The sequence below is a fragment of the Hypanus sabinus genome, chromosome 31, assembly GCF_030144855.1.
Source record: "Hypanus sabinus isolate sHypSab1 chromosome 31, sHypSab1.hap1, whole genome shotgun sequence".
NCBI classification, from domain to species: Eukaryota; Metazoa; Chordata; class Chondrichthyes; order Myliobatiformes; family Dasyatidae; genus Hypanus; species Hypanus sabinus.
In genome coordinates, this window is record NC_082736.1 from 26,758,747 (window position 1) to 26,783,165 (window position 24,419).

General features: G+C 53.8%; 1 protein-coding gene across 6 annotated transcripts in view; it reads left to right on the forward strand.

Annotated features, from left to right (window-relative positions):
* zmp:0000001168 (signal-induced proliferation-associated protein 1) overlaps nucleotides 1–24,419 on the forward strand; it is a 233,755-nt gene that overhangs the window by 112,165 nt on the left and 97,171 nt on the right. Inside the window, exon 2 of one of the 6 annotated variants that reach the window (XM_059955266.1) lies at nucleotides 8,892–9,044. The exons of 3 other annotated variants lie outside the window; for them this stretch is intronic. The gene's annotated coding sequence lies outside the window, so the exon portion shown is untranslated. Of the gene's footprint in view, nucleotides 1–3,164; nucleotides 3,334–8,891; nucleotides 9,045–22,432; nucleotides 22,749–24,419 lie in introns of those variants that run through there. 2 more of the 6 variants (XM_059955265.1, XM_059955268.1) reach the window with 2 other exon arrangements.

Genomic DNA, 24,419 nt, shown 5'->3' on the forward strand with positions numbered 1-24,419 from the left:
GTCAAACTCCCTCCCTCCGACCCTCTCACTGGGGTAGAATGAGTCAAACTCCCTCCCTCCGACCCTCTCACTGGGGTAGAATGTCAAACTCCCTCCCTCCGACCCTCTCACTGGGGTAGAATGAGTCAAACTCCCTCCCTCCGACCCTCTCGCTGGGGTAGAATGTCAAACTCCCTCCCTCCAACCCTCTCACTGGGGTAGAATGAGTCGTACTCCCATCCCTCCCACCCTCTCACAGGGGTAGAACGAGTACGGTACAGTACTTTGGCCAAGAGAGTGCAATGTTAGCATTCATTCTGAGAGGGTTGGAACATAGATCAAACAGTACAGGCCCTTCGACCTTTGAACCTACCCCAAGATCAATCTAACCCTCCCCTCCCATTATAGCCCACCACTTTTTTTTATCTACGTACCTTTCCAAGAGTCTCTTAGATCTCCCGGATAGAGTCATGGAGAAGTACAGCACAGAAGCAGGCCCTTTGGCCCATCTAGTCCATGCCAAGAACTGCCCACTCCCACCGACCTGCCCCCGGGGACCGTCGCCCTCCATGCCCCTGTCACCCGCGTCCCTATCCAAAATCGCGCTCGCATGCACCACTTGCACCGGCAGCTCGTCCCACTCTCTCACCACGCTCTGAGTGAAGAAGTTTCCCCTCGCGGTCCCCCTTAAACTTCTCACCTTTCACCCTTAACCCGCGACCTTTGGTTGTAGCCCTGCCCAGCCTCAGAGGGAAAAACCAGCTTGGCTCTACCCCTCATAATTTTGCCAGAGAAAGCAGGATCTCCCAATTCCACGTCCCATTCCCATTCTGATATGTCTATCCATGGCCTCCTCTACGGTCAAAATGAAGCCACACTCAGGTTGGAGGAACAACACCTTATATACCGGCTGGGTAGCCTCCAACCTGATGGCATGAACATTGACTTCTCTAACTTCTGTTAATGCCCCTCCTCCCCTTCTTATCCCATCCCTGACATATTTAGTTGTTTGCCTGATCTCCATCTCCCTCTGGTGCTCCCTCCCACTTTCTTTCTCCTGAGGCCTCTCGTCCCAGGATCCTTTCCCTTCTCCAGCTCTATATCACTTTCACCAATCACCTTTCCAGCTCTCAGCTTCATCCCACCCCCTCCGGTCTTCTCCTATCATTTTGGATTTCCCCCTCCCCCCCACTACTTTCAAATCTCTTAGTATCTTTCCTTTCAGTTAGTCCTGACGAAGGGTCTCGGCCCGAAACGTCGGCAGCGCTTCTCCCTATAGATGCTGCCTGGCCTGCTGCGTTCCACCAGCATTATGTGTGTGTTGCCCCTCATAATTTTGTACACCTCTAACAAAACCTCCTCTCAACCTTGTACATTCCAAGGAATAAAGTCCTAACCTTTCCTTACAACTCAGGACCTCCAGACCCGGCAATATTCTTGTAAATTTTCTCTGCACTCGTCCATCCTTGTTCACATCTTTCCTGTAGGTCGGTGACCAAAACTGCACTCAATACTCCAAATTAGACCTCACCAACGTCTTGTACAACTTCAACATAAGGTCCCATCTCCTGTCCTCAGTACACTATGAAGGCCAATGTGGCAAAAATCTCTCTTTACGGCCCTATCTACCTGTGACTTTCAATGGATTATGGACCTGTCTTCCTAGATCCCTTCGTTCTGCCACACCCCCCAGTGTCTTGAGTTTACTGGGTATCTGCCTCTTGCCACCACCCCTGCCAGTGTGTTCCTCGCACCTACCACCCTCTGTGTTTTTTTTAAAACTAACTCTGACATTCCCCCCCCCCACCTACTCTTCTCCAACCACCGTAAAGTCGGCCCCCTCATCTACCCTGGTTGTCCAATCTCTGCCTCTCTCCGTTTTACATCCATCCTCCTCCTGTACCAAGCGAGATCCCCTATATCGTAAACTGGAGGGTGTGACGCCGAGAGAGACGTGGGTCAGGCCCCACTGGGAGTGTTGCCAGCAGTTTCGGGCCCCTCGTCTAAGGGATGGCGTGCAGGCGTTGGCGAGGGTCTGGCGCGGGGGTAGGGGTTCACCAGGATGATCGCGGGAATGAGAAGCCTGACACACGAGGCCCGTTTTGTGGTTCACTGGAGTGTGGAAGAATGTAGGCCAATCCCGCTGGGATCCTCCGAATGTCGAAGGGCCTAGTGGGCGTGGGAAGGATGGTTGCAAAAGTGTTGGGGGTCCTGAGAGCAGAGGACGCAGAATGCAAGCAAGTCCCCTTAGAACCATAGAACATCACAGTACAGAAACAGGCCTTTCGGCCCTTCCTGGCTGTGCGGAACCATTTTTCTGCCTCGTCCCACTGACCTGCACCCGGCCCATATCCCTCCAGACCCCTCCCATCCACGTACCTGTCCAAGTTTTTCTTGGACAGGGACGAGGAGGGACTTCTGTCAGCCGGGGTGGGGGGGGGGGGGTGAATCTGTGGAATTCGTTGCCACAGATGGCTGTGGAGGCCGGGTCATTTGAAGCAGAGGAAGCTAGGCCCTTGATGGGTGTCAAAGGTTGCAGGCAGAATGGGGTTGTGAGGGGTAAAACAATCAGTCTTGATGGAATGGAGGAGGAAACTCAATAGGCCGAATGGCTCCTAACTTATCAGTGCTTCACTCTCCATGGTCGCGGCCCGACCTGCCGAGCATTTTTTCTTTTTGTTTTGACTCGACCGTTCGAAGTGGGGGGGGGGGGGGTCTTTACACGAACAGGTGCTGAGCACAGATTCCGCCTGGGGAGGAGATTTAAGGGTGCGGAGCTTCACCGGGACAGGGACGGTGGGGGGGGGGGGGCTCCTAGTTCCGTGGAGAGGTGGAGGATGCGGTGTCGCCCTCCCCCCCTTAAAAGGAGGGGAGCACCAGTGCGCTCTAGGCCCCTCGCAGTCCTGGAGGGTTCTGATTTGAGCGGCAGCTGGGCTGGCGGAGGGGAGGTATTCCCTGCGACGCAGGGCCCGTGGACGGGAGCTCGACAAATATGGAGACGGGGGGGGGGGGGGGGCCCGCTTTGCCGGATAAAGGCCCGGGGGAGAAGGGCGCCGGTTTACCGGCTCCTGGGTCACATAGAGGCCAGCCTGTGGTCTCCAAGGAAGGAGGGGGTTAGGAGGCGATTCGGCGCAGGGGGGGCGGTGGGAGAGGAAGATGGGCTGCTAGCAAATGAGAGGCATGGAGGAGCTGACTGCGCGGAGGCTGAAAGAGGAAGTGGTTTTGCAAAGAAATCCAGCAAACCACCAGCTACGCAGGCCGGTATAAAGAACCTCCTGTCACCCTGGTCCCCTGCATCAGCGACTTGCACTCCTCCGAGAGAGAGCTCCGCTACCGTGGGACCCCCGTGCGAAGGTAGGATCGAGGAAGCTCAACCACCTGGAGGGGCCGACGCTTTTTAATTTAAAATCTGGCGAAGGGTTTGGTGGCGGGTTGGGGAGGGGGGTGGTTTGAGGGGAGAGTGGCGGTGCTTCTGAGGAGCACGGATTTTTTTTTTCTTTGTTGTGTAGATTTAGCCCTGTCATCGTAGGGCTTTTCAGGCGGAGGCTGCGGCCTACTCGCCTCGGTCAATGGGCGAAGCCTCTCCTGCACTCCCGTGGTGCGGTGGGATTTTTTTTCTGATTGGGGAGCCGAGGATTGGGATAAGCCGGGGTGTGGGCAGCTCGAATTTAGGAGCTCGGGTGAACGGGGGGGGGGTTTAATTGTAGCCGAAAGCTTTTGATGTGGGGGGGGGTGGAAACTGACAGAGGTGTCAGCAGGCTTGGTGTTTCCGAAACCTCGCGCAAACTTCACACGGTCCTGGTGACATTTTGCTCTCAACCCCGGTGTTGCAGCCCCCCCTCCCGGCGCTTTGCGGAAACCCCCCCCCCCCCCTTACCTGGGCAGCTCGACGCGAGTCTGCGGAGGGGGAGGGGCCTCGCTCCGATAATCTACGGTGTTTGCTGTGTCATAATTTGCTTCTGGTCTGTCTCTCCTCCGAAAACCTATTGCTAAGTCCGCCTCTGGTTCGGAGCGCCAGGTAGCCGCAAGGGCACGGCGCTAAGTAATTGCCTCGGGCTGTGAAAGGTTGCGATGTAACGGTCCCCATCCTCCCCCCCCAACACCTCCCCGGCTCATCCTGTCGGTCTTCTGTTCTCCGAACTTACCAGAACTCCTTCCTCACCTCTCCTCCCCTCGGCCCCTCCATTCGACAGCGAACCCTGCACCCTCTTATCCACTCTTTTATGCGCCCCCCTCCACCCTCCCCGGCCGCGTGACGTTCGATTTGTTGGGGGGGGGGGGGGGTGGCAGCCCGTTCCAAATTGGTAGCGCGTTGGACCCGCAGTTCTCGAGGAGGTCGAGAATGAGGTGTAGATCTTGTAATGACAGCGGTTGTGTTCGGTGGATAAGAAAATAATGGGGAGTGACCCGCTGACTGTAAGGAAGAGAGAGCGAGAAAGGGTGACTTACACTACAAACGGGTCTACAATTATAGTTGTGGGTTATAACTTCTGCAGAGGAGCTGAAACTTTCTTGGAAGGCTACAGTCGAACTGTCTGAATTAAAAAAAACAGCTTTAATTTGCTTTTAAGACCAGATATAGGAGCAGAATTTGGCCCACCGAATCTGCTCCACTGTTTCATCATGGCTGACCCATCTTCCCCTCTCAGCTCCCCCCCCCCACCCCGAATCTCCTGTTTCCTCCCCCTTTCGCTTCACGCCCTGACCGGTCAAGAATCCACCGATCTCTGCCTTATAAAAGACTTGGCCTCCACAGCCGCTTGTGGCGACTGATTCCACAGATTCTCCGCCCTCGGGCTAAAGGACATCCTCCTCATCCCCGCTCTAGAAGGACCACCCCCCCCTCTCTATTCTGAGGCTGTCCCCTCTGGTCTCAGACTACCCCCCTACCCCCCCGATCCTCTCCACATTCCACTCCATCGAGGCCTTTCACCATTCGATAGGTTTCAATGAGGTCACCCCTCGTTCTTCCGAGTTCCAGCGTTGTTGTTGCTCTGCCGGACGTTGTGGGCACGCTGCGTCGGCGCCGGAACGCGTGACGGTGCCTGCCCCTCTCACCCCCCACCGGCGCATCCTTGGGTCGCATTTCTCGTTAACGCAAATGGCGCGTTTCACCAACGCACAAGTGACTTCTTTAAAAAAAAAGAAGATTCTGAATTTAAAGCTGGCTCACTAGAGAAGCTAAGGCACATCCCAACGATAAGAAGTAACCCGTGAACTGGTGGGATTCAGCAGAGAAACATAGAAAACCTACAGCACAGTACAGGCCCTTCGGCCCACAAAGCTGAGCCGAACACGTCCCTACAACTTGTAGAAAAATGAAGAAATGGCTACACTACAATTACTGAGAATTCGCTGAACTCATGTAAGTGATTATGTAAAATTATAAGCAAGTGTAGGAAAGTTAAGTTGCAATAAAAGAAACAATTTTATTAGCGACTTACTGCCCATTGCCCAGCGATGAAGGTCCTCCATCTCTGGCGGTATTCGAGGCTTCCTTCATTGTGTCGGTAGCTCCCTCTCGGTTCTCACTCCTGTCAGTCGTGCAAGTCCCGGGTGGAGACTCAGGAATACCGTCACACTCAGATGCAGAAGCATTCCTCATTGCCGTTTCTGTAACGGTCTTGTTCGACCAGCCAGGGTTGTTAGGCCCGAACCTGGAGGACCGGTGGACCACCCTTAGTCTGACCTCTACCCTCTGACCCTGTTTGGCATGGGTGACCCTACCAAGGCCCTGACCGCAGCCGACACAGCTCCCCGGGTCATTGAGGCACGCAAGCCTCTGAACCCTACGACAAGGCTGTGGTCCTCTCGGAGGGAGCAATTTTATCCTCTAATCTGACACCCAGAAGGTATCATGGAAGGAGAAATCGGTTGACGTTCAACGATCCCTTCTCTCTCTCCCCACCCCACAGATGCTGCTCGAGTTTTCCGCCAGTTTCTGTTTTAATTTCGCCTTTCCAGCATCCGTGGTTGTCCTGACCCTTTCTCTCTCTCTCTCTCTCGCTGTCTTGAGACCTGCCGTGCAGTTAGCACAAGGGGGCGAGTGTAATGTATCCCACCCCCCCACGCACGCAAAGCTGACCGGCTACAAGGACAGCAGTCCCCCAGGCGTCCATTGCGCTCCCCGAGCCTGAGGCAGAGTGCCTGGGTGTATGGTTCAGCGTCAGAGAACCACCTTTACCTCCCTTCCCCTTCCCCTTCTGTCTGCTCATTATTACGGCGAGCCGCTCGTGGTGCTGGGTGCCGCCGTTTAATATCGCCGGCGTACGTCATGAAATTGGTTAACTTTACAACAGCAGTCCAAACACAGAGGGAAAAACCGAACTACAAACCCCATTTCCAGAAAAGTTGGGATATTTTCCAAAATGCAATAAAAACAAAAATCTGTGATATGTTAATTCACGTGAACCCTTATTTAACTGACAAAAGTACAAAGAAAAGATTTTCAATAGTTTTGCTGACCAACTTAATTGTATTTTGTAGATATACTCAAATTTAGAATTTGATGGCTGCAACACACTCAACAAAAGTTGGGACAGAGTTAAAATAAGATTGAAAAGTGCCCAGAATATTCAAGTAACACTGGTTTGGAAGACTCCACATTAAGCAGGCTAATTGGTAGCTGGTGAGGTATCATGACTGGGTATAAAAGTAGCATCCATCAAAGGCTCAGTCTTTGCAAGCAAGGATGGGTCGTGGCTCACCCCTTTGTGCCAAAATTCATGAGAGGAATTCAGTGCAAAAGGAACATTTCCCAATGCAAGATTGCAGAGAATTTAGGTCTTTCAACATCTACAGTACATAATATTGTGAAAAGATTCAGAGAATTTAGAGCCATCTTAGTGCGTAAAGGACAAGGTCGAAAACCACTGTTGCATGCGGGTGATCTTCGAGCCCTCAGGCGGCACTGCCTAGGAAACCGTCATGCTACTGTGACAATTATAGCCACCTGGGCTCGGGAGTACTTCGGAAAACCATTGTCACTTAAAACAGTCCGTTGCTGCATCCAGAAATGCAACTTGAAACTGTATTACGCAAGGAGGAAGCCATACGTCAACTCTATGCAGAAATGCCGGCGACTTCTCTGGGCCTGAGCTCGTCTCAGATGGACCGAAAGACTGTGGAACTGTGTGCTGTGGTCAGATGAGTCCACATTTCAGCTAGTTTTAGGAAAAAACTGGCGTCGAGTTCTCTGTGCCAAAGATGAAAATGACCATCCTGATTGTTATCAGTGAAAGGTGCAAAAGCCAGCATCTGTGACGGTATGGGGGTGCATCAATGCCCACGGCATGGGTGAGTTACATGTATGTGAAGGTACCATTGACTCCGAGGTGTATATTAGGATTTTAGAGAGACAAATGTTGCCATCAAGGCGACGTCTCTTCCCAGGATGTCCATGCTTATTTCAGCAGGACAATACCAGACCACATTCTGCACGGTCTACAACAGCGTGGCTTTGAAGACACAGAGTGGGTGTGCTTGACTGGCCTGCTGCCAGTCCAGATCTATCTCCTACTGAAAATGTATGGCGCATCATGACGAGGAGAATTAGACAACGGAGACCACGGACTGTTGAACAGCTGAAGTCTTATATCAAGCAAGAATGGACAAAATTTCCAATTGCAAATCTACTACAATTAGTATCCTCAGTTCCAAAACGATTAAAAAGTGTTATTAAAGGTGATATAACACAATGGTAAACATGCTTCTGTCCCAACTTTTGTTGAGTGTGTTGCAGCCATCAAATTCTAAATTTGTGTCTATTTACAAAATACAATTAAGTTGGTCAGTAAAACTATTGAAAATCTTTTCTTTGTACTTTTGTCAGTTACACACAGATTTTTGTTTTTATGGCATTTTGGAAAATATCCCAACTTTTCTGGAAAGGAGGTTTGTACATTAAGTATGTATATTGAATAGTTAAATTAAATAAGTACTGCCAAAACATTAAAAAAAATAAAAAAGTGATGAGGTAGTGTTGATTGGTCCACTGTCCATTCAGAAATCGGATGGCAGAGGGGAAGAAGCTGTTCCTGAATAGTTGAGTTTATGCCTTCAGGCTCCTGTACCTCCTTCCTGATGGAAGCAATGAGAAGAGGCAAAAGTTTAAAGGTAACCATGAGGGGGTATTTCTTTACTCAGAGAGCTGTGTGGAACGAGCTTCCAGTAGAAGTGGTAGAGGCAGGTTCGGTATTGTCATTTAAAGTAAAATTGGATAGGTATATGGACAGGAAAGAAATGGAGGGTTATGGGCTGAGTGCAGGTCGGTGGGACTAGGTGAGAGTAAGCGTTCGGCATGGACTAGAAGGGCCAAGATGGCCTGTTTCTGTGCTGTTATGGTTATATGGTTAAGAGGGCATGTCCTGGATACGACGGAGGATGGTGCCCATGATGGAGCTGATTGAGTTTACAACTCTCCGCAGCTTAATTTGACTCTGTGCAGGAACCACCCCCCCACGAATATCAGCCAGTCAGAATATTCTCCACGGTACATCTGTGGAAGTTTTTGATTGTTTCAGGTGACAAACCAAATCTCCTCAAACTCCTAATGAAATATAGCCACCATCTTGCCTTCTTTGTGTCTACACCGACATATTGAGCCCAGGTTAGATCCTCAGAGATCTTGACACCCAGGAACTTGAAACTGCTCACTCTCCCCACTTCTGATCCCTCTATGAGGATCGGGGTGTGTTTCCTCGTCCTACCCTTCCTGAAGTCCACAATCATTATTATATAGATTAACTCCAGTCGAGGTAAATTTAGAAGAGCAAATTTAACTTTTAGGTGCTGAGAGTGCAGAGAGATCTCGAGCGTATTTTGAACCGTTAGTAGGCCACATGAAGGGAAATTAGAGTATTGACCTTTGTAAGATTATAACAACAGTTCAATTTTTCTAAACTCTCCTGCAGTTCGGGCGTAGCGTAGTAGTCAGCACAGCGCTTTACGGTACCGGCGACCAGGGTTCAATTCCCGCCGCAGCCTGGGAGGAGTTTGTACGTTCTCTCCCCGTGTGACCGCGTGGGTTTCCTCCGGGTGCTCCGGTTTCCTCCCATGGTTGGCAGGTTAGTCGGTCATTGTAAATTGTCCCGTGATTAGGGCTGGGGTTAAATCGGGGGGGGGGGGGGGGGTTGCTAGGCAACACAGCTGGAAGGGCCTACCCTGTGCTCTATCTCAATAAACAGATGAAGAGTTGGCTGTGAGCACTGTGTAACCTTTTGGTCACCAAGAAATTCTCCCTCCAATAGAAGATCTATCATGAAGAGAGAGGGATGCACCAGCAAACAGGGTTCAATTCCCGCCACTGTCCGTTCTCCCCGGGGGGGTGGGGTTCCACTTTTCTCTCACATGCCAAGGATGTATAGGTCCGGGCCGGTACGCTGTGGGCTTCCCCCCCCCCCCCCCGCTCCCCCAGCCGATATCTGGAGCAAAGAGACCCGAGCATGTACCCTAGGGAGCGGCGGCCCTGGGCGTCCTCGGGGGGGCCGCTCAGAGTTCCTCTCCAGTGGGCACAGCGCGGTAGGACGAGGGGGTGATACTGGCGATAAGATGCGTAGATTGAACGATCAGCCAGAGAGACTTTTTTTTTAATCCCCCCCCCCCCAGAGTGGAAGTGGCCAAAAGCAACAATAAATACTTTATTGATCCCAAGTGGGAAATCCTTTCGTCCCAGCAGCAAGATTTAAAACCCCACTTAGCAGTGTGCAGACTTAACTAATAATAGTGTACAGAATAATATGCTCAATAATAATGCACGAAATAATAAAACGGAGACATCGTACTCTGATGTGTGTTCTGCTGTCGCACAGAGATGAGTTGTTGTAGATGCTTGTTGGATTTGTGAGGAAAGATCTTCTGTAACGATCCTTGTATCAGCGGAGTTGAATGATCCTGTTTGGGCGCTCTGCTGCTCATTCAATAGGCCATTTTGTCCGTGACGGGTTTGGTGACCTCCTCTCCACTGCTGACTCAGAAGAGTCCAAATTGAGGGGGCATAATTTTTTTTTTTAGGGAAGGATAGGGAGGTGAGTGCTTCGCGCCGAGACTGGCGAGCGCGTGGATTAGGTTTACCAGCACAGCACTGTGGGCCGAAGGGCCCGTATGGTGCTGTCACGCTCTGCATCCTCCGGCCGAGCTGAAGGCCGGAAATGAAAACCGCCTTCCACCTTTCTGTGTCAGGGGCTGGTGGTGGCCCAGGCGGGACGTTGAAGAAGCGGACGGGCGACGGAGGGGCGGAGGGCTGCGTAGGAGGAAAGGGTTCGGGCTAGAATGCTTGCGGAGGAGGGGGAGGGCCAGAACGACGTCGGGAATGAGTCAGAAGCTAGGCACAGCACTGCGGGCCGAAGGGCCTTGTGCGCTATGTACCAGCAGCCTCCATTATACTGGGGAGGAATTATCCCTGTGAGTAATTTGATTGTTTAGAGCACTATAAAGGAACAGACAACACGGATATGGCAGGAAGGAAGGGACCATACAGTCACAGGAGTATAGCACCGATTAGAATCAGATCCGGTAAGACTGTTAAAAATATCAACACAAAGTCCTTAATTCAAGTGGGCGCAGGGCTAGAAGTGAATGGGTCCAACGTGACAGCTTCTACGGACAGGAGGCTGCCAAGTGACAGGGGGTGGGAATTAATTGTTCCAGGGTACTTTGCTGTTGGGTTAAAAAATTGGGAATTGAGAAGGAACACAGTAGAACAGAGTGATCTCGGAATATTGTTGCATAGTTCCCTGAAGGTGGGATCTCATGTGGATAGGGTGGTGAAGAAAGCTTTAGGTCTGCTGGCCTTTATAGATCAGAGCATCGAGCATAGGAGTTGGGATGTAATGTTAAAATTGTACAAGGCATCGGTGAGGCCAAATTTGGGGTATTGTGTACAGTTCTGGTCACCGAATTTTAGGAAAGATGTCAACAAAATAGAGAGAGTACAGGGAAGATTTACTAGAATGTTACCTGGGTTTCAGCACCTAAGTTACAAGGAAAGGTTGAACAAGTTAGGTCTTTATTCTTTGGAGCATAGAAGGTTGAGGGGGGACTTGATAGAGATATTTAAAATTATGAAGCAGATAGATAGAGTTGACGTGGATAGGCTTTTTCCATTGAGAGTAGGGGAGATTCAAACAAGAGGACATGAGTTGAGAGTTAAGGGACAAAAGTTTAGAGGTAACACGAGGGGGAATTTCTTTTCTCAGAGGGTGGTAGCTGTGTGGAATGAGCTTCCAGTAGAAGTGGTAGAGGCAGGTTCGGTATTGTCATTTAAAGTAAAATTGGATAGGTATATGGACAGGAAAGGAATGGAGGGTTATGGACTGAGTGCAGGTCAGTGGGACTAGGTCAGAGTAAGCGTTCGGAACGGACTAGAAGGGCCGAGATGGCCTGTTTCTGTGCTGTAATTGTTATATGGTTATAGTGGGTAGGTAAGGGATCTGCCGGAGGGGCAGGAACAAAGCAATAGACACACACACACAAAATGCTCCAGGAATTCCACAGGCCAGGCTGCACCTGTGGAAAAGATTAAACCATCGGCGTTTCGGGCCGAGACCCCTCCTCAGGCCTGAGAAGGAAGGGGAGAAGTTAGAGTGAGAAGGTGGGGGGGGGGAGGAGGAAGTGGAAGGTGGTAGGTGATAGGTGACGCCAGGAGAGGGGGAGAGGGAAGTAAAGAGCTGGGAAGCCGATTGGTGAAGGAGATACAGGGCTGGAGAAGGGGGTATCTGACAGGAGAGGACAGAAGCCCAGGGAAGAAAGGGGAAGGAAGAAGAGCACCAGAGGCAGGAAAGTTGTTTCCGCTGGTCAGTGAGACTAGAACTAGGGGACGTAGCCTCGAGATTCGGGGGAGTAGATTGAGGACGAAGATGAGGAGGAACTGCTTTTCCCAGAGAGTGGGGAATCTGTGGAATTCTCTGTCCAATGAAGCAGTGGAGGCTGCCTCAGTAAATATATTTAAGACAAGATTGGATAGATTTTTGCCTGGAAGGGGAATTAAGGGTTATGGGGGAAAGGCAGGTAGGTGGAGATGAGTCGGTGGCCAGATCAGCCATGGGCGGGGCAGGTTCGACGGGCCGAATGGCCGACTCCTGCTCCTGTTTCCGATTTTCAAACATAAGCTGAGAGAGAGAAATGGGAATGGCGAAGGTGAGGGATGCAAGTTCCAGAAATCGAGGTTGGAGGCGACTCCGAACAGAAGGTGTTTTGCCCCCCCCCTCCGCCACAAAGCCCCCCCGAAATCGTCCTGAGGAGTAACCAGAGTTTAGAAAATCACGGTGGGGAGTTATGCCACTGTTTGGGGGGGCATAACGTTCGAGGTGTGTTAATGGGGGCGGGGGGGGGGTAATAAGCCACCTGCAGGTTGGACATCTGGGGGCAGGAGCACGGATGGGAGCAGAGGGCACAGGCCAGTGGGACTGGCAACTGGGGTCAGCCATGGATGAATTGAGTCGAACAGATCTCACGATTCAGCCACTCTGGGAAACAGTATCAGCGGCGATCGAAGAGAAGGTCGATTCATTCTCCGTTTTAAAGATGGCTTTGCAGATCAGAGGTGGTGGGGTGGTGGGGTGGGGGTGGGGGTGGCAGGTGATTTTTGATCTCGTGCAAACAGTGCAGAAAGTCCCTGAAATTTGTTGTCTTGGACTGTGAAAGATATACTCCGTGCACCTGCGAGTCTGAGGGACCCAGGTCCAAGCAAGGACTCTCATTCAGAGCTTCCAACAAATGCAGAAAGCACGGCAGGGGAAAAAAACCGCATCCAGCCACGGCAAACAGGTTTAAAAATAGCACTCGTCAAAGGAAAAGGCTTATGACACTGTCAAGCCGAGCGGTAAACCTGGGGGCTAGGACAGGCTGGAGTTCAGCCAAGGAGGACCTTCCATGATAAAGAAACCCGAAAAACAGACTTTTTAAAGAGAAAGCTGAGTAAATATTTGTGAGTCAGGATCGGAATCAGGTCAGTAGCACTGGCATATGTCACAAACTCCACTAATTCATTAACATTGCAGCAACGGTACTATGCAATATATGATAAATATAAAATAACTGAATTACAGTAAGCATACGTGTGTGTGTGTATATATATATATATATATATATACATATATATATATATGTTCAGTAGTTAAATTAAGCACGGCAAAAACAGAAATATTAAAAACAGTCGTGAGGCTAGCCCCCATGGTGGAGCTAATTTTATAACTCTGCAGCTTACTCCTGTCCTTGGCTGTAGTTTACCACCCCCCCTCCCCACCAACCATGTACCAGACGGTGATGCAGCCAGTCAGAATGCTCTCCACCGTACATCTCGAATTGTTGAGCGTTTCAGGTGACAGACCAGATCTCCTCAGACTCCACTGAAAAATGCAGCCGCTGTCTTGCCTTCTTTGTGGCTGTGTCCATATGCTGGCACCAGGTTAGGTCCTCACAGATTTCCACACGCCAGGAACTTGAAATTACTTTTTTCCTCTCCCCTCTCTCTCCCCCCATCCTTCCCTCTCCATCCCCCCTTTCCATCACCCACTCCCTCTCCATCCCCCCTCTCTCCATCCCCCCTCTCTCCATCCCCCCTCTCTCCATCCCCCCTCTCTCCATCACCCACTCCTTCTCCATCACCCCTCCCTCTCTCCCCATCCTTCCCTCTCCATCCCCCCTTTCCATCACCCACTCCCTCTCCATCCCCCTCTCTCCATCACCCACTCCCTCTCCATCCTCCCTCTCTCCATCACCCACTCCTTCTCCATCACCCCTCCCTCTCTCCCCATCCTTCCCTCTCCATCCCCCCCTTTCCATCACCCACTCCCTCTCCATCCCCCCTCTCTCCATCACCCACTCCCTCTCCATCCTCCCTCTCTCCATCACCCACTCCTTCTCCATCACCCCTCCCTCTCTCCCCATCCTTCCCTCTCCATCCCCCCTCTCTCCATCACCCACTCCTTCTCCATCACCCCTCCCTCTCTCCATCACCCTCCCTCTCCATCCCCCCTCTCTCCATCACCCACTCCCTCTCCATCCTCCCTCTCTCCATCACCCACTCCTTCTCCATCACCCCTCCCTCTCTCCCCATCCTTCCCTCTCCATCCCCCCTCTCTCCATCACCCACTCCTTCTCCATCACCCCTCCCTCTCTCCATCACCCTCCCTCTCCATCCCCCCTCTCTCCATCACCCACTCCCTTTCCATCCCCCCTCTCTCCATCACCCACTCCTTCTCCATCCCCCCTCTCTCCATCACCCACTCCTTCTCCATCCCCCCTCTCTCCATCACCCACTCCTTCTCCATCCCCCCTCCCTCTCCCCATCACCCACTCCCTCTCCATCCTCCCTCTCCATCACCCACTCCCTCTCCCCCCTCTCTCCATCACCCACTCCCTCTCCCCCCTCTCTCCATCACCCACTCCCTCTCCATCCCCTCCCTCTCCCCATCACCCATTCCCTCTCCATCACCCATTCCCTCTCCATCACCTACTCCCTCTCCATCCCCCTCCTCTCTCCATCACCCACTCCCATTCCATCCCCCTCCTCTCTCTATTACCCACTCTCTCACCCTTCCCTCCCCCTCCTCTCTTCATCACCCATTCCCTCTCCATCACCTACTCCCGTCTCCATCCCCCTCCTCTCTCCACCCACTCTCCCACCATCCCCCTCCTCTCTCTATTACCCACTCTCCCCCTCCCTCTCCTTCCCTCCCCTCCCTCTCTCCATCACCCACTCCCTCTCCATCCCCCTCCTCTCTCCATCACCCACTCTCCCACTCCCTCTCCTTCCCCCTCCCCCTCCCTCTCTTCATCACCCACTCTCTCTCCATCCCCCCTCTCTCCATCACACACTCCCACTCCTTCCCACCATCCCCCACTCCATCTCCTTCCCTCCATCCCCCTCCCTCTCCATCACCCACTCTCACTCCCTCTCCATCCCCCTCCTCTCTCCATCACCCACTCTCCCACTCCCTCTCCATCCCCCTCCTCTCTCCATCACCCACTCTCCCACTCCCTCTCCTTCCCTACCCCTCCATCACCCACTTTCTCTCCATCCCCCCTCCTCTCTCCATCACACACTCCCTCTCCTTCCCACCATCCCCCCTCCTCTATCACCCACTCTCCCACTCCCTCTCCATCCCCCCTCCTCTCCATCACCCACTCTCCCACTCCCTCTCCGTCCCTCCCCCTCCCTCTCCATCCCCCTCCTCTCTCCGTCCCCCACTCTCCCACTCCCTCTCCATCCCCCTCATCTCTCTATCACCCTCTCCCACTCCCTCTCCTTTCCTCCCCCTCCCTCCCTCTCTCCACCCACTCTCCCACTCCCTCTCCATCCCCCTCCTCTCTCCATCACCCACTCTCCCACTCCCTCTCCATCCTCTCCTCTCTCCATCACCCACTCTCCCACTCCCTCTCCATCCCCCTCCTCTCTCTATCACCCTCTCCCACTCCCTCTCCATCCCCCTCCTCTCTCTATCACCCTCTCCCACTCCCTCTCCATCCCCCTCCTCTCTCTATCACCCTCTCCCACTCCCTCCTTCCTCCCCCCTCCCTCCCTCTCTCCACCCACTCTCCCACTCCCTCTCCATCCCCCTCCTCTCTCCATCCCCCACTCTCGCCATCACCCACTCCCCCCCAACCCCCTCTCTCCCTCCTCCTCCCTGTCTCCCCGCACCCTCCTCCTCTCTGCCCCTTCGCTCCCTCCTCTCTGCCCCCTTGATCCCTCCTCCTCTCTGCCCCCTCAATCCCTCCTCCTCTCTGCCCCTCGCTCCCTCATCCTCTCTGCCCCCTCGATCCCTTCTCTCTGACCCCTTGCTCCCTCCTCGTCTCTGCGCTCCTCCTCTCTCCCTCGCTCCCTCCTCCTCTCCACCCCTCCTCTCCCACCCCCTCTCTGTCCTTCCCTTTCTCCCTCCTCCTCTCCACCCCTCCTCTCCCACCCCTTCTCTGTCCTTCCCTCTCTCCCTCTCTCCCACCCCCTCTCTGTCCTTCCCTCTCTCCCTCCTCCTCTCCACCCCTCCCTCTCTCTCCCCCTCACCATCCCTCCCTCTCCCCTTTATAGTTTTGCCAATGAGGAAGTGGAAGAGAAATAAAGGTTTTTTTTAAAAATCCGTCTCTGTGAAGACACAGGGAACTTCTTGGTACTAACAGCGAAAGAGGAACTGGAGTAAATTACTAAGTGCTGCAGGGGTGGGCAGCCAGGGAACCTCCAGGAGGGCCTGGTAACCTGCAATGCAGGCAGGGCTTTTGAAGAAGGTGGGTGGGCATCAGTCGAGCTTTCCAGAAGGGGTTCTGACAAGGCAGCGAATGTTACCCCGACATTTAGGATAAGGGAGAGAGAAAGAAGGGAAAACCAGAACCCGCGGGCCAATCAGAAGTTGCGAGTAATTACAGGTGCAGGAACAGTTATTCCCCCACAGCCATCGGGCTCCTGCGCAGGCACGGGATAGCTTCGCGCACTCTGAGCTCGCAACTGGCAGGGTCACTTTTCGAGGATTGTACAGCTCGCTGTGTGCAGTGGGCTCCGGCTAATTGGGACGCATCAGCTCCGGTACGTCTCGGCCCAATTAAGAGGCTGTCTCAATTAGCCAAAGTTTCATCAAAATAGTGCAAAAAAAAATTTTAAAAAGACAATCCATCGTTTAACTGAGTAACAAATCACGTGTAAAAACAAAGGTTTTCTTTTACTGAGAGAGTGTTTTGTGCGTAGAATGCGCTGCCTGAGTCAGTGGTGGAGGCAGATACACTAGTGAAGTTTAAGAGACTACTAGACAGGTAGATGGAGGAATTTAAGGTGGGGGGTTATATGGGAGGCAGGGTTTAAGGGTCGGCACAACATTGTGGGCCGAAGGGCCTGTACTGTGCTGTATTGTTCTGTGTTTAAATGAAATTCAGAACAAATTAGAACACTACCAACACTACTGCAGTACTATAAAACTGCGTATTAGTGCCTAATAGTTATCAACCGAGGAATTAATCCAGTATGTGCTGTAAAGGAACAGAATCAGTGCAGATGCCTAGTGTAGATAACGGACTGCCTTCATACGATGCTGTCAATGATTCCGTTCTCCGAATCTTGGTTTGCATTGTAACAGTCAAGGTGATTGCTGATACCTTTGAGTAGGTTTTGTTCTTTAACAGTTGTCCATTTATTACGTACAGCTTCTCCCCCCCCCCCCACCAATTCTACAGTTATTCCTTATTTTCCCATAAATGCCTGCAAGGAAATGATTCTCAAGGTAGTAAGTGGTGGCACATACCCCCATCACCCAGTACGTGCCCTCTTCTCATTGCTACCTTCAGGGAGGGGGTACAGGAGCCTGAAGACACACACTCAATGATTCAGGAACAGCTTCTTCCCCTCTGCCATCAGGGAGGAGGTACAGGAGCCTGAAGACACACACTCAACGATTCAGGAACAGCTTCTTCCCCTCTGCCATCAGGGAGGAGGTACAGGAGCCTGAAGGCACACACTCAACGATTCAGGAACAGCTTCTTCCCCTCTGCCATCAGGGAGGAGGTACAGGAGCCTGAAGACACACACACAACGATTCAGGAACAGCTTTCTCCCCCCCTGTCATCTGATTCCTAAATGGACATTGAACCCATGAACACTACCTCACTATTTTTAAAATTTGTTTTAGTTTAACTACTAAATAATAAAAAAATATATAATACATACATATATTTACACACACACACTTTAATTCAGTTTTTCTCTGTTATCATGTATTGCATTGTACTGCTGCCACAAAGACAACGGATTTCACGGCATACTCCCGATTTCGATTTTGATAATAATTTTACTTTGACTTTGGAATTAACGACAGGGCACTTGGGGGCACGAACTTCAAGATGAAACTCAGTGTAGATCCCAATTTCATTACCCAGTTTCCCTCGGGATCAATAAAGTATGTCTGTCTGTCAAATCGGTTGGAATTGGTTGGGGCTCTGCTGAGACCCCATTTGGAATACTGTGTGCAGTTTTGGGCCCCCTATCTTAGAAAGGATGTGCTGAATTTGGAGAGAGTTTGGAGAAGATTCACGAGGGTGATTCCTGGAATGCAGGGACTAACATATGAGGAGTGTTTGTCGACTCTTGGACTGTATTCATTAGAGTATAGAAGAATGAGATGGGATCTCATAGAAACATTTTGAATGTCGAAAAGATTGGACAGAGTAGATGTGGAAAGGCTGTTTCCCTTGGTGTGTGAGTCCAGGACAAGAGGTCACAGTCTTAGAATTAGAGGGTACACATTTAAAACAGAGATGAGGAGAAATTTTTTTAGCTAGAGGGTCGTGGATTTCTGGAATTCGTTGCCATATACAGCTGTGGAGGCCCGATCATTGAGGGTGTTTGAGGAGGAGATTGACAGGTATCTAATTAGTCGGGGTATCAAGGGATATGGCGACATTGGAACTAGACGGGAGAATAGTTTAGCTCATGGTGGAGTGGCGGAGCAGACTCGATGGGCCGATTGGCCTACTTCTGCTCCTTTGTCTTGCAATCTTGTGAATATTTTTTGAGGTTGAGGCCGAGGGACTTTCAGAAGCCCCAGAAAGAGGCAGTTCTGCCCATCGTGTACAGCCCTTGCCCCTTGGTGAAGCAGGTGCTCGCCCAGATGCTGAATAACGCGCCGGTCTCCGCCTCCACCTTCTCAGTGGCATAATCCAGATCCGGGCCCATTTATTTAGCGCCCATGGGTCGAAGTCAACCCCGGGCCTCAGGGTTTCCTGGGGAAGGGGCCGGCACCTGTATAGCGTCTCCCGCCATGCTCAGCAGAACGAGGCAGAGCACAGCTCTGTGGGCTGAAGGGCCTGTATCGTGCTGTTGGCTTTCTGTGCTTCTAACCGAAGCAAGAGCGAGCCCCGTTTCTCCCCCCACACCCCCAGATGCCCCCCCCCCCTCAGCCCCTGTCAGGAATCGGGGTTTGACTTCCCCAGCGGATTCGGCCAACGGGCTCCCACTTTGGATGAAGTCAGGCCAAGTCTCTCGGGAGCTTTAAATTACTCTCTCTTTTTGCTGGGGTTTGCAATTCCATCTCCTCTTCTTCCCCGGTGAAGAAGACGCGGTACGTTACCATCCGGCGTCTCCCTACCGCTGGCCAGTGAAAGCTAAAGCCAGGTGACGGGTTTGGAGTGCTGATCCGGTCGTAACTCTCCCACTGTACTGTCCTGGCCTGTCACTGGCAAATTAGGCCCGTCTCCCACAAATGCATCCAGCGGGAACTGCAGTACAACAGGATGCTATAATTGGATATGCTAAATTGCTATTTATTCACATGCGTTTAAAAAAGAAACCCTCGTATTTCTTGCACAATCTCAGGGCGTGCTGTTGTGTTTTGGGAGCCGGGTATTACTGGCAAAAGGAGCCACTGCGGTTGCTATAGTGATTGCGGCCTGGTGGTGCAGACAGGACCCGGTGATAATGATGGCAGCTCCAACGGTGTGACACTCCCTGAGCACTGTCCTCCCGAGAGTGAGGTGCTCCCTCATGTGGTTCACCTCCACTGGGGTGCTCCCTCATTGTTTCTCCTCTGACTGGGGCGCTCCCTTACTGTTTTCCCAGTGGACCACTCCCTCACTGTTTCCCCTCTGACTGGGATGCTCCCTCACTGTTTCCCCTCTGGGCCGCTCCCTCACTGGTTCCCCTCTGCTGGGGCGCTCAGTCACTGGGCCGCTCCCCCACTGTTGCTCCTATGGGGCACTCAGTGCATTCCATCCCATCCCACGGGGCGTTCCCTCAGCACCTCCCATCCCACTGGGCACTCCCTCGGTACCTCCCATCGCACTGGGCACTCAGCACCTCCCACCTCACGGGGCACTCCCTCAGCACCTCCCACCCCATGGGGCGCTCCCTCAGCACCTCCCACCTCACGGGGCACTCCCTCAGCACCCACCCCACAGGGCACTCAGCACCTCCCACCTCACGGGGCACTCCCTCAGCACCTCCCTTCCCACGGGGCGCTCAACACCTCCCACCTCACGGGGCACTCCCTCAGCACCTTCCACCTCACAGGGCACCCTCAGCACCCTTCCCACGGGGCGCTCCCTCAACACCTCCCACCTCACGGGGTACTCCCTCAGCACCTCCCACCTCACGGGGCGCTCCCTCAGCACCTCCCACCTCACGGGGCACTCCCTCGGTACCTCCCATCGCACTGGGCACTCAGCACCTCCCACCCCACGGGGCACTCCCTCAGCACCTCCCACCTCACGGGGCACTCCCTCAGCACCTCCCACCCCATGGGGCGCTCCCTCAGCACCTCCCACCTCACGGGGCACTCCCTCGGTACCTCCCATCGCACTGGGCACTCAGCACCTCCCACCCCACGGGGCACTCCCTCAGCACCTCCCACCTCACGGGGCACTCCCTCAGCACCTCCCACCCCATGGGGCGCTCCCTCAGCACCTCCCACCTCACGGGGCACTCCCTCAGCACCTCCCACCCCATGGGGCGCTCCCTCAGCACCTCCCACCTCACGGGGCACTCCCTCGGTACCTCCCATCGCACTGGGCACTCAGCACCTCCCACCCCACGGGGCACTCCCTCAGCACCTCCCACCTCACGGGGCACTCCCTCAGCACCTCCCACCCCATGGGGCGCTCCCTCAGCACCCACCTCACGGGGCACTCCCTCAGCACTTCCCACCTCACGAGGCGCTCCCTCAGCACCTCCCACCTCACGGGGCACTCCCTCAGCACCTCCCACCTCACGGGGCACTCCCTCAGCACCTCCCACCTCACGGGGCACTCCCTCAGCACCTCCCACCCCACGGGGCACTCCCTCAGCACCTCCCACCTCACGGGGCACTCCCTCGGTACCTCCCATCGCACTGGGCACTCAGCACCTCCCACCCCACGGGGCACTCCCTCAGCACCTCCCACCTCACGGGGCACTCCCTCAGCACCTCCCACCCCACGGGGCACTCCCTCAGCACCTCCCACCTCACGGGGCACTCCCTCAGCACCTCCCACCCCATGGGGCGCTCCCTCAGCACCTCCCACCTCACGGGGCACTCCCTCGGTACCTCCCATCGCACTGGGCACTCAGCACCTCCCACCCCACGGGGCACTCCCTCAGCACCTCCCACCTCACGGGGCACTCCCTCAGCACCTCCCACCCCATGGGGCGCTCCCTCAGCACCCACCTCACGGGGCACTCCCTCAGCACTTCCCACCTCACGAGGCGCTCCCTCAGCACCTCCCACCTCACGGGGCACTCCCTCAGCACCTCCCACCTCACGGGGCACTCCCTCAGCACCTCCCACCCCACAGGGCACTCCCTCAGCACCTCCCACCTCACGGGGGCGCTCCCTCAGCACCTCCCACCTCACGGGGCGCTCCCTCAGTGCATCTCCTCTGACCGGGGAATGAACGGGTCTGAGGAAAAAGTCAGCCACGGTTGAACGGCAGAGCAGTTTTGAAGGGCCGAATGGCCTGCTCCTGCTCTTGTCTCTTGCGATATTGTAGTGACATGTGACGGACTCTCTGGGAACTGAGTCAAACTTGTGGCCTGGTGGGGGCCTGGCTTTTCAGACCAGTGTGGTCTCCTCCTCCTGAGGGAGGTGGCTCTCGTTCAGCACTGATGGGGCATGACCCGCGGGCCTTATCTCCCGGGGCCAGGACCCTCGACCGGGGTTACAGCTTCCTGCGGGAAGATTATAACTCGGCTCGAGCGCTCCTGCCTCGGTGAGAGATGAACCGAGCTGAATTCTGCCCCGTGAGAAGGGGCCTCTCGATAGGCCGTGGTCGGGGAGAGGGCGCGGTCTTGCCACTGGGCCTGGAAGCTTAGTTAGGCCACGGACATCGGTTTCTCCAGGTCCCGTAATTCCTCCCCTCCTTCTTTTGTTCTCACTCTCTCACCACCCTCTTCTATCAGCTCTTTACCTCTCCCAGCCACCACCCACCAGCTTCTCACTCCATCACAACTCCCCCACCCCCCTCAACTATCACCTGTCAGCTTATACCTCTCCACCCACCCCCGTTGCTTTCTGCCCCCTTCCTTTCCAGCCCTGGCGAAGGTTCTCGGCTCGATTTGTCGACCGATTACTCCCCTCCATAGATGCTGCCTGATCTACCGAGCCTCCTGTGTGTTGCTCGCCCCACCCTACCCCCGGCTCTTAGTTGCCCTCTCCCGCTATACCCACAGCCCTCCAGGCCTTGCCTCCTTCCATTTTTATCCAGTGCCGTCTTACAAATTGAAGTCCGCTTCTGGATTTGCAATCGCCCCCGGCGTGAAGATTTCCCCCCCCCCCGCCTTTCCCCCATCCCTCCTTCGGCTTAATTCTTTGCTGTTGGACTTTGATCCACTTTTGAGTGCTTGCTAGCTCCAGTTTACGTGGGCGAGACCCCCTCCCGGCAGCGAACACACTCGCCAGATCGGTCCCGCCGAAGGGTCTCGGCCCGAGACGTCGACCGCACTTTTCTGCCCCCCACGGACGCTGCCCGACCTGCTGGGCTCCTCCGGCCACCTCTCTTGTCGGCGATCGGCCTCTTAGCTGTCTGTTGTAAACCCACCTTCCCCTGTGCTTGTTGGCCAGACTCCCCTCTTCAGCCCGTCCCTCCTCCCTGAGAGTGCGCCAACAAATCCCCTCACGCCCTCCCCTACCCTTCGAAGACCTAGAGGCTCAGAAACGGACCTGAACCCCCAACAGAAGACCTGGAAGGTGGTGGTAATATCGCCGCCCTGTGATACCGGAACATTCCGGTCGCCTCATCGTAGGAAGGACGTGGAGGCTTCCGAGAGGGGGCAGAGGAGACTCACCAGGACGCTGCCTGGATAAGAGGGCGTGTCTTATGAGAAGGTTGAGCGAGCTGGGGCTTTTCTCTCTGCAGCGGAGGCTGCTCCGGGGGGGGGGGGGGGGGTAGAACGGTAGCTAGCGGCCAGCACTGCGCTTTACGGTGCGGGCGACCCAGGTTCAATTCCCGCCACTGCCCGTGAGGACTCTGTACATTCTTGCACCCCCCCCCCCCCCACCGTGACCGCGTGGGTTTCCCCCCATGGTCCAAAGCCCGGCTGGTTACTAGGATGGTCACTCGTCGTAAATTGTCCTTTGGGTAGGGTTAAATCGCTGGGCAGCTCCAGGGGCCTTAATTCTGCGCCATATCTCAGTAAACGGATTGATAAAATAACGCCGGAGAAACTCAGCAGCCAGGCAGCATCCAAGGAGAGGACTAAACAGTGGACATTTTGGGCCTAGACCCTTCAACAGGACCAGAGAGAAACAATAAGAAGGTGGTGGGGGTTGGGGGGGGGGAAGGACGAAGTACAAGACGGTAAATCGATGAGGGGTGACTCAGTGAAGGTGTGTATGATGGGAAGAGGCAACGATCAAGCCGATAGCTTTGTCCTAGGGCGGAAATGATTACTGTCAGGGGAGCCTGATTAGGCAATTGGAGGGGTGGGGGTGGGAGAGAGGTGATGTCGGAGGAAAGTTTTCCACGCGCAGAAGGTGGGCGTACCCCTCCCCTGCGGGGGGCTGGGGGGGGGGGTTAGAGGCAGATACATGAGGAAAATTTGAGAGACTTTTAGATAGGGACGCGGACGGTAGAAAAGCGGATGGGAAGGGTTAGATTGGCTCTAGCGTGGGTTGCAATATTGTGAACCAAAGAGGCTGCACTGTGCAATGCCGTTCGGTGTCATAAAACTGTTGGCTCTTGCCCTGATTCGGCATTTGGGATGACTGCTGACGCTTGTGATGGCCGAACCCTCTCGGACAGCCCGCCTCCGTGCAACGCAGCGCCGGAGGGGGAGCATGGCGGGATTAGCGATCACAGTTCGGTGCAGTTGTGGAGAAGGGCAGCGGCAGGACGGAGTTGCTGTTCTAAACTGACGATTAGGACAAATTCGCAAGATTGAGCAGTGACTTAGCCAGAACGGTGGGGAAGTGTTTAAAATTTTCACGAAAGGGTCGTGTAATGATGCAGTGAAGGCGCTGGATGGGGTAAACACTGGGAAAATCACATCTCAGCGGGGTTAAGTTGCTGAGTCCGGATGAAGGTGTTCCAGGCAGTGAAGGGAGGAAATATTACTAGCTGTTTACAATTTTGCAATCCTCGCTGGCTGCAGAAATGTTGCAAACGTGGAGGACTGGAAATGTTGCACAAAAAAAGGGGAAGTAGGGACAAATTAAGTAATAGCGGGCCTGAAGTGTAACCTCAGCAGTGAACAGATTACGGTGGACAGTCAACACACTGACCCCACACGTCACTGGGATGAGAGGGAAAACCCATGTGGTCTGCAGAGAAAGCCTGCAGACTTCACACACACGAACACAAACTCTTCCTCTCACTCCCTGTCTCCCTCCCTCCCTCTCTCACACACATCCTCTATCACACTCACACCATCTCACATGCACTCTCTCTCTCTCTCTCACACAGTCTCATAGACACTCTCTCTCTCTCTCACCCACAGTCTCTCACACACATCCTCTATCTCACTCACACCGTCTCACATGCACTCTCTCTCTCTCTCA